Here is an 11,832-nt window from a genome sequence, read left to right on the forward strand (position 1 = left end):
TTTTTATTCAATGAGAAAATTGTTTATTTATTAATAATATTTTTGTTTCGGTACAATTATATCTAAAATAAATTATTATCTCGTCTCAATTAAGATTATTAATAAAATAAATATAATTATGATTTTTAGTTTAAACATTATATTAATAATATTTTATCATAATTTCTGAAAAAATTGTGGAAAAAAGTACAATTAGATTATAGGTATTAAAATCCATAATAATAATATTGATAATTATTATGTAAACATGTTGAGTTATATAACTTTTTGTTCAATATTCGATAAAAGAATTTTATTTTTTTAATGTTGTAGAATTATATATAAAGTAAATTTTCATATATTATTCTTATTAATATTATTAATAAAATAATTATAATTATTCTGTACCTTTTAGGTTAAACATTATATTAATAATTTTATCATATTTATTGAAAATGAAATGTGAAAGTAGAAAAGATCAATTGAAATCAAATTAATGGTTGAAAGAATATGTTGATGTCATTTTTGGAGATAAAAGTTGAAGTTTACTTTTTTATTATTTTAAATTTTTACTAATTAGTAACATAATAATATAATATTTTAAAGAAATGTAAAATTTATATGGTAAGAAGTTTAAATTTATATGATAACAAAACATGATAAATAGTAACATGCATATGTTAAATTTATATAAGTTCCTAATGAGTCTAGGATGTAGGTTCACAAAGCGAGAGCATCTTGCCGAGTCAAATCGTGCGTGGCACATGATCACCTATCAAAGGAAATGGTGACCATTTGCCTATGGTAGAGTTTGAACTAATAAACCCTTCAATAAGTTGGTATTGTCCCCAGGTTATGTTGGAGTTTGTCTCTCAACTCTGTAAAGAGCCAAAGTGTTTAAAAAGGCTGCTTGAGATGCAGGTTCATAAAGTTAGAGCGTCTTGCCAAGTTGGATTGTGCGGAGCTCACAAACATCTACCAAAGGAAATTGCAGTCATTTGCAAGTTTGAAGTTGAACCCCAACCTATAAGATATAAGCCACTATGGTTTGGGTTCAAACCCTACTTCCATCAACTCTAAATAGATAACACTTCAAAAACTTTTTTTTTAGAAAGAGTCTGTCCCTCCCTAACAATTTAAGTATTATATTCTATTATATTACAGTGAAATAAATTAAATTTAATTACTATATTTTAAAACAACTATAGATAGTTGGTTGCTAACTCCATTTCTTTTGTTGTCTCAGAAGTAGTTAAATATTCGGCCTCTGTAGTGGAGTTAGCAATACAACTCTACTTAACATTTCTCCACATTATGGATCCTCCACCTAGGACAAAAACACAATCCGATGTTGATTTCCTTAAATCCATCATGTTTGGAAGTCAAAATCAGTATATCTAATGAAAGTTAAATCCCCTCTGGAGTATATTAGTATATAATCTTTCATTCTTTGTAAATATTTGAGTATATGCATAACTATTTGCCAGTATCTATGATCAAGACTCGCTGATATTGACTCACAAATCCTACTGCAAAACAAATATTTGGACATGTGCATAACATTACATACATGAGACTTCCAACTGTCGAAGCATAAGGAAGTTTTTTCACATGTTCTTTTTCTTCCACTGTTTTAAGATAGTCATCTAAAGAAGAATTAAATCCCTATACAAAAGGTTGTATACCCTTCTTCAAATTGGCCATAGCAAAACGTTCCAGTATATTATCTATTTATGAAGCTTGTATTAAAGTTATCACTTCATTTTGTTATCCCTAAATATTCAAATTCCCAGAACATTGTTAACTTCACCCAAATCCTTCATGATAAACTATTGAATTAGTCACGATTTAACCAATGATAACGTCTCTACATCATTCCCAACAAGTAGTATGTCATCAACATAAAAAAAAACTAGAAAAACCACCATTCCCATGTCCCCATTCCTATGTCTGAATAGATAGTAGTGCAAGTGTCAGACAAAGATACTATAGGAAAATGAAGAATTTGGTAACATAGGATATATAAGCGTGTGTGTTAAAGGGTTCTATCTTTTACTTGAATAATCACTCATTTTTACAAAATTGCAACAAGGAAAAAGGTTTTAGCTTGCCTATGTTATTTCAACTCTTTATTTTTCTCAAGTACTAGTGTCTAACACATGTATATGGGATATGAACTTCAATCTTATCCGTGTCAAGCACATACATGTATTTAACTTTACAATGAATGTTGCATCATCAATAAGGAGTGACAACAAGGTTGCAAAAGGGTGTTTGAAATGCTTGCATGTACGCAAAGAAAGAGTATTAACAATGTAACACCCTTATACCCAGTTCAACCCAAGGAACCTGATATAGGAATATTACATTTGGTGCTAAAGTAATTTTGGCAAATCATTAATATATTTGAACATTAAAAAAAAAGTTTTCATAACTTATATTTTAGTCCCTACTACTTGTAACACACTTGATCTTCCTAGGTACATGTCATTCTATTCAAAATTTTGAAACATACCCTCTTGGCACTTGGAGATGTGATGAGATGGATGCTCACAACCTCAATTACAACTCTTGAAAATCACTATACCTACGAATTAAAAATAAACGCGTTAAGTCGATGAAGACTTAGTAAGTACCTATGATATTTAAATTCTATTAAATTTCTTAATTTTTAATATCTCGTTTCTTTGTTTATTTATCATATTCATTTGTAACTTTTTACTTATTTCACAATTTAGTCCTTAAGTCCTCAAATCAACTTATAAAAATTACTACTCTTTTTATACATGTATCATATTTCACCATTTAGTGTAAATTTTCATGATTTTCTCACTATTTCTTTCACAATTTATTTTTAATTCAATATTTCAAACATGAATCAGAGATAAACCTTTACCTTGTAACGAAAATTGTTTACCTTTTTAGTAGAGGCCCAGTAGACTAAATAGAACACTTAGGATATACAGAACTGATACAGAGGTGCATTATTATGCACTATTAAATAGAGAGAACTAAAGTGCTATACAGAGAACACTAATGTGCTAATAATCAGAGAGCACTAACGTGCTAATAATCAGAAAGTGCGCTAAGGTTCCTTAATGGCATGCCACTAATATCCCAATAGTACTTATCTTGTCTACTTGGGCAAGTCATAATATACACGTCACTTTTACACTTTTCGCATAATGCTTTTACATACTTTACAATTTAATCCTTGTACCAATAATCCGTATACTTATATCTTCACTATCTTTAATACATGTAATATATTTCTAAATTCATTATTCATCCATAATTCACTAATAATCCTTATCATGTATTTCACATATCACTTCTATATATTTTGTAATTTAGTCCTTAGCACAAAATTTCATGCAAAGAATATATTTTACTTTTAATAACACATATAACATAATTCAATACTTATTAATATTCCAAAATTCACTACAACATCAATGTTTCTCATTCTAAGTGTTATAAACTTCACTTTTCTATTTCTATTATAAAATTTTCCAAATTTACGATTTAACCCTTAATTTTCCACAACTTAGGAAATATTTATAGTTTGGATTACAAAATTCATATATATATATATTTTTTATTTTCCACCATATGCTTTATTATCAATATTTCCTTGTAAACTTTTATAACTTACCTATTTAATCACTTTTTTTCCATTAAAGTTTTTTATTCATTATTACACAAATTTTTTTCACATCTCACTTAATTCACATAATTAATTCCACTATCTCATTTTCCACATCAAATTTCTATGTATTTCACTTGTATTATTTCCACCACATATATTTCTCAAGTCTTTCAATTTAGTCCTTGTTTCCATAAAATTTCACATTTTCCCATAATTTCACTTATCTAATACTTTGTATATTTTACTAACACATAACCCAACTATTATACTTTTATTATAATTTCCTCCTTCACTTAAGAAATTATTTCACACTATATATATATTACTTAATTACCACTTACTTTACAAAAATCACATTTTAATCCTCAAATAACAAGAAAGTTTATGGGTATTTACCTCTTTTCTATCAAAATCTCTTAGTTTTTCTCTTCTCCTACCATTTGATTCATGTAACACCCCTAACCCATATCCGTCGCCGAAACAGGGTTACGGAGTATTACCGAAGTTTACAGATCAAGTACAAACATTTCATATTATTTCTCATTCATTTCATAAATAAATCATAATCAATCATATTGTCCCTTATAAGAGCCCTCAAAACCCAAAATATGCATTGGAAATAAGTCGGGACTAAACTGGGTACTTCAAGAATTTTTTGCAAAATGTAAAAATTTTTCCTAAGTGTAGAGGACACACGTTCGTGTCTCAGGCTGTGTGGATATTCGAAATAGGGACACACAGCTGTGTCCCAGCTCGTGTCCATACCTGTGTAACTCTCTAACTTGGGTCACACGGCCAAGCCACACGCCCACGTGTGAGTAATTTGACTTGCATTAATTAGGTACAAGGGTCACACGGCCAAGTCACACGCCCGTGTACTAGGCTGTGTGAAAATTTCTGAGCATTCTGTTTTGAAATTTTAATGATGTAGGGGACACACGACCAAACCACGCGCCCATATGCTAGGCCGTGTGTCACATATGGCTGAGACACACACCGTGTCTCTACTTGTGTGGACGAAATAAGGTCATTTCCAAGCCATATTTCTCACCCAAATTTGCCTTCCACCTACATTAACACTTTAACACATTCACAAACCAATACAAAACAATTAATTCAAACAAAAACTAAGTTTTATGCATATATAATATCTCAAATCAATTATCAATATACCTATATGTTTTTCATCTATCAACCATACCAAACACTCACATTGAACATGATATTGCCTCTTATATATACATCAAAATATGTTCATCACAAGCCATACCAATGACTAGTTACAGCCACAACATTTACATGCCAACATTGGCTATTTAACCTATACATGCTATTATAACTAAAATTAGTTTGTTATTTTTATCGAGATGAGCCAGTGGATAGTGTGAATGATCTCCGCCAAGCTTCTAACCCAACAAGCTTTCAATTACTATAAAACAGGGTAAAAATAAAATAGGGTAAGCTTTAAAGCTTAGCAAGTTCGTATAACAGAAATTAACTTACCATTCATTTTCATTAAAATAAATATACAAAATGCATCCAAGAAATTAGGCTAATAGCCTAAACACACAACTTCATTAAATATGTTAGTCATTTATATTACATGAATATCAAGAATCAGGTATGAGCTCATCTATATCAAATTTTCATGTATTTCGTGTATAAATGTAATACCCAAAATTACTACAAGAAGAAAGTAAGATAATATCCTTGATATAGTAAAATAAGGAAATAAAATGATAAAAAGGGTAATATTGAGTTATGTCAACATTAGGAAGTTTATTATGATATATTAATTCAAGAAAGGATTAAATTGCAAAAGTGAGAAAAGTTTTGTTGCCCAAGAGTAAATACTCAAAATTTGGGGGGTTAAAGTGTAAATACAAAAAAGTTGAAGGACCAATAGTGTAAATATTTTAAGGGTGGAATAATCTAGAAACTAAGGAAAAGGGATGAATTATGACCAAATTGAAAAGGTGAAGAATTTTGAGGGACTAAATTGCAATTTTACCAAATTAAGTGACTCAAGGATGGAATTTCAAAAGATTATAAAGGGCAAAATGGTCAAATAGAGATAGAATTCTAGAAGGTAATGATGATGTTTGTGATATTTTTAATTAATTAATTAGATAAATATTATTTAATTAATATTTTATTAAGATTTTTATTATTATTTTATTATTAAATGATTAATATAAAAGGGAGGAAAGATGATGAAAAAATCATCATCTTTCCATGCAACCAACGTTAGAAGAGAAGAGAAGAAAGAAAATTTTACTTTCTTTACAATTTGGTCCTTTCACCAAAAATTCACTATTTTCACCTAGAAATCAAAAGAATTTCCATAGCTTCCAATAGAGAAAAATAATAAGGAGACAACGGGGAGCTAGAATGTCAAGTTAGATTCAAGAAATAGAAGCTGGAGGAGAGATAAAATCAAGTTAAAGATTGAAATCAATAGCACAAGGTAAGAACATCAAGATTTCAATATATTTTTAAGTTTGTTATTGTTGAAAAAACATGAAAATGATGTTATAGTAGAGTTTTCTTAAATAAAGTCTTATGTTCTTGATATATTAGTGAAGGGAAATAAGTGAAAATGATGGGAAATATTATAGAGAAAGGGAATTAGGGAGTTATGAACTTAGTAATCAACATCTTGCACTAAAACAGTTTGGACAGCAGCAATAGGTTAACTTTGAAAAATCACCATAAATTTTGGAAATCAAATTAGAGGATGAAAAAAATATGGAATTAAATATTATTAAGTCTAGTTTCTCATATAAGAAACGGTTAAGTAATGGAATTTTAAATCATGAGATATAATAAATTTTGTGAGACAAGGTCGAATGAATTTGGGTTCCCTATTCGACTTTGAAAAATCATCAAAATTGAATAAAAATAATTAGAGGCTTAAATTTATATGTTTAAAATCCTGGATGAGTATATTTTCAATATAAATAAGTAGAAACATCATCCAAATTCTGTACAAAGAGATAATTAATTTTTAGTGAAGAGGGTCGGAACTATTAAATAGTGAAATAGGGAAATTTGAAGAATAAATTGTACTTATTGGCTAAACCAAAAACTCTAAAAATCTTATGGTAAGAAGGTATGTGAGTCTAGTTTCATAGGAATTTATCGGATCTTAATTTGGAGTTTTGTAGCTGAAGATATAAATAATTTAGTGACTATGATTCAAGTGGACAACTTTGAATTAATATATAAATAAATGGTGGAATTATAGATAATGTTACATATAATCATATTATACATTAAGGATGTGGAATAGAGAGGAGGAGGAGGAAAATAAATGATTATTCAACTGGCATGAGTTCTCATTAAAATGGCCAATTTGCATGTTTTAAGTTCAAGGACTAAATTGAATAAAAGTAATATTTTAAGGGTATATTGGTAAAATGTCAAAAAGTGACCAAATTGCATGAAATGAATTATTTTATTATTTAAATTAATAAATTGAATGAAATATTAATTTATATCAAGATTGGGTGGAAATTGATGAAAATAGAAAATTACCAAAATGTCCCTCAATTTTAGTATTTCTTCAATTTAGCCTCGGTAAGTTTGTGTAACTTGAATTATATTCTTAGATGATTGAAATATATATATTGTATTGAGAAATTAATTTGAATTGTGAACATGAGAATTTGTGAATTGAATGAAATGGAAATGAAGCTTTGTATTACATGAGTAAATATCGGGTCTCGTAGGCCCTATTTGTTATGAATATAATATTTCTAGGATATGTTGTAAAGAATTTTAAAAGCACATTAATAATTTAAAAGTTTTAATTCTGATGAAATTTTGTAACTCAGTTTAATACGTATGCAAATGTATGTCTTCTAGTAATGCCTCGTACCCTATTCCGGCGTCGAATACGGGTAAGGGGTGTTACAATGTGACATCGCCAGATTCGGTCATAAAATTTAGACCAGGTTTGGGGTGTTACAATACAGGTAATGATTCACTTTGAATTCATTTATTTTCTCATATCAAGATTTTGCCCATTGAGTCATTTAGAATATCGATGGATACACGGGTAGTAAACACAAAGTGTACAAATCTAAAATCTGTCAATTCATATCCGAGAATACTCATACGATCACATAAATGAGAAACTCTCTCTCGAGCTATATAACAGGAAGCTCATGTGAGCCATGTAACGGGAAGCTTATCTGGGTTGTATAATAGGAAGCTCATAAGAGCCATAATCAAGAAGCTCATATGAGCCAATAACGGGTAGCTCCGAAGAGCCATTAATCAGGAAGTTCCGAATAGTCATATATCGGGAAGTTTAAATGAGCCAATATCGGGAAGCTCCGGAGAGCCATTAATTAGGAAGTTCACAAAAAGCCTTTAATCGGGAAGCTCACGAAGAGCCATATATCGGGACGCTCATAAAAGTTGTGGTGTGTCTACAACACATGCAGAATCACAACCAATCGGGATGCTCCAAAGAGTTATTAACGAAAGCTCGCAAGAACCATATAACGGAAAGCTCGATAGGGCTAATAACGGGATGCTCTTTTGAGCTGTGGTGTGTCCGCAACATATGCAGGACCACAACCAATTCGGGAACCCTGTATCCATCGAAATTTCATCTATTCAAACGGAACTTAACATTTATCAGGATTTGTCAGATATGTAATTAATTTCATATAAATAGCAATTACACAATTCAAATATAGAACATTTAATTCAAACATATAAATATACACAATTTAGTTACACGAACTTACCTCGACAATGTTCGTGAACTTGTAAGCTACTAATCCGTTACTTTTTTTTACCTCGATCTAGCTCCGTATTTGGTCTATCCGGATCTAATTGAGCTAAATAAGTTTGCTTAAAACCTAATTTCCATGGCTAGGGTTTCCATGTTTTAATTTTGGGAAAGATGATGAAATAAGATGATATTAGATTTTTATCATCTTTAATTATTTCTATTTCCAATTTAGTCTTTTTCTTTATTTAATTTTCCATGGATGACTAAGCATACTTAACTACTCCTCTAAATGGTCTATTTTCCATATAAGGACCTCCAATTTTGAATTCCATAGCTATTTGATCTCTTTAGCTATTAGATTCCAACTTTTGTACTTTATGCAATTTGGTCATTTTCATCAAATTAGACATGTAACTGGTAAAATTTTCTTAATGAAATTTTTATACGACATTCCTATCATTATGCAGACCATGCAATAATATTAAAATAATTTTCCTTCCAAACTTGGATTTGTGGTCCCGAAACCACTATTCCGATTTCACTGAAAATGGGCTGTTACAATTCACTTACGTAACTTCTCTCTTCATCAACATGTCAAAAACAAAATATTTCCTCATGAGAAATCTTTACTTTAACACCATTTTTATGCTTTTCTATCACAACTAAACTTAAAAATAACATAAAACCTTAACATCCATACATTATTCTCGTGAAACCAAACTTTAACTTGACTTTCTCTCTCCTCCAACTTTTATTTTCTTGAATCTAACTTAATATTCTAGCTCCCCATAGTCTTCTTATTATTTTTCTCTCTTGGTAGCTATAGAAATTCTTTTGATTTCTAAGCAAAAATGGTGGATTTTTTTGTAAAAGAACCAAATTGTAAAAAAAAGAAAATTTTCTTTCTTTCTTCTTCTTCTCACGTTGAGAACATGGAAAGATGAAGAGAATTCTTCATCTTTCTTTCCTTATATACTAAATAAAATAATAATTAAATATAATTAAATGTCAAATCAAAATATTAATAAACTAATATTTATTTATTTAATTAATCTAAAATATCACCAACATCATCATTACTCTTCAAAATTATCTTCCTTGCTAAATGACCATTTTGACCCCTTCAAAATTCCTCCATTGAATCATCACTTATTTTAGTAAAATTATGATTTAACCCCTCATACTTTTTCCACTTATTCAATTTGGTCTTAATTCATCCATTTTCCTTAGTTTCTAGATCCTTCCACCCTTAAAATATTTGCACTATTGGTCCTTCAACTTTTTCATGTTTACACTTTAACCCCTCAAATTTTGAGTATTTATTCTTGGGTCACAAAACTTTTCTCACTTTTGCGGTTTAGTCTTTTCTTGAATTAATACATCATAATAGACTTCCTAAACAGATTTTGTTGACATAACTCAAACTTTTCCCCCCTTTTTTTTTCCACTTTATTTCCTTATTTTACTATATCAAAGATGATATCTCACTTTCTTACTGTAGCAACTTTCGAGGTGTTACAAACAAGGTTGTAAAATAGTGTTTAGAATGCTCGTATGCTTTATTTCAAGGTTTATGCTATGTACAAGAGTAGGGTGGATTGACCCCTATTTATAGTGTTAAAATAGATGCCGATAATGGCAATATAAAATGATCGTAAAACAATAAGAAAAGAAAAATAAAACACATAGATTTTACGTGGAAACCCTTTTGGGAAAAAAACCATGGGCTGAGTAGAAGAAATTCACTAATGTTGAAAACTGAATGATAAACAATAAGAAAAGAAAAATAAAACATATAGATTTTACGTGGAAACCCTTTTGGGAAAAACCATAGGCAATGGAGAAGAAATTCACTAATGTTGAAATCTGAATGATATAATATGAGTTTTGACTACATCTATTTAAATGTTGAAAAGCTTTACATAGATCCCCTTATTTTACCATTTATTTTCTTTAACAAGGGTTCGGGTCACACAACTTTAACAATCTCCACCTTGACACGAATTCTCAAATTTGAACTGTTACGAGCTTAGATTAGCATGGACTGGCTTTCAGACTTGGACCTGTTTTGCTAGCTTTAGGTGCATATGAGCTTGAAATACAACATTGAGAATTATCGGGAGTGAAATTGAATGATTACAAGAAGGCCCGAAGGAGGACAAGTGGGCCGTGGCCCAAAACACCCTCACCTTAGCCTAGATTCGGCGCTTCAACCTCAACTACTCGTACACTTTGACGCCTTAGACCATGCCTTAGCATGACGACCCTGCGAGCCCTAGCATTGTGCTACTGAGTTGCGGCACTAAGCTTGCTCGACATGAGATTCCTTTGCCAATTTGACTCGATGCTAGAGGCTATTTTTATATTTTTCAAATACTAAAGCCTAAGCAAGTATCGTAGCTCTAATTTAGGTCAATAAACTTTATAAATACAATATTTTTTAAGAGGGTTAGATAACTTTTGATTGCATTGAACTTTTAGCTTATTGCGAACTTATTGTTTTTGCGTTCTTATTTTATGGATTGATAAATCCACTTTTCTATTCAAAAGAATTTCGAAGTTTGATTCAGATAGTTACTGAGATCTAATTGTTCTTAATATTTTATTTGTTATTTAGTATTTGCATGTCTTCCGATTTAATTACAGTATTCAGGTTTATTTAATATAAGGTTTGTATTCAATTGCTTAGAATAATTGCCTTCTCAATTAGAATTACTAAATTCGTAATTGTTTAATTGATTCTAATACTTATGATGAACATCATAGGTGGGTAAGATGAATATATGCATCCTATGTTGTGTAGACATGCGATCTAATTTAAATGGACTCCACTAGTGTGTGTTTGTTGGTTAGGATTAGGTTTGTCTCGATCTTAATGCTATTGGTAAGTTAAACCCTAAGTGAAAATTATAAGATTATTTATTGATAAGGAAAATAATTTCAATCGGGCCACCCCTTGGTTATCGAAACAATACGGAGAGATTGGTTACTAGACCCGACATCGACAACTATAACCAGTTTATTAAAGAACATTAAAAATAATCTTTTTATCAATGATCAAACTCATGAATTAAACGAGAATTTTAGCTTTAACTACAACTTTATCATATTGATTTTCCCCCAACTTTTTATTACTTTTTTTTAATTTGACTTTAATTTTAAGTTTTTTAAAACTCCATTAATCTTTATTTTATTTATTTTTGTTAAAAAATAAAAATATCATTGTCATTGTAAATTCGACTCTACTCACTATTATTTAAAAGAAATTTATTTTGACAGTCGAGAAAATTATAAAATATATTTGAAAAATATTGTCAACCATTTCAATTATACACTTAAAATATAAAAAGTAAAAACCTATAAAACTTAAATTTTACTTTTGAATAGCTGAGATATAAACCGACCTGGGTATTGAATTTTGGGCTTGGATTTTACCCATGAATACCTAAGATATGAA

The sequence above is a fragment of the Gossypium raimondii genome, chromosome 6 (assembly GCF_025698545.1).
Source record: "Gossypium raimondii isolate GPD5lz chromosome 6, ASM2569854v1, whole genome shotgun sequence".
In the NCBI taxonomy this organism is placed as follows: domain Eukaryota; kingdom Viridiplantae; phylum Streptophyta; class Magnoliopsida; order Malvales; family Malvaceae; genus Gossypium; species Gossypium raimondii.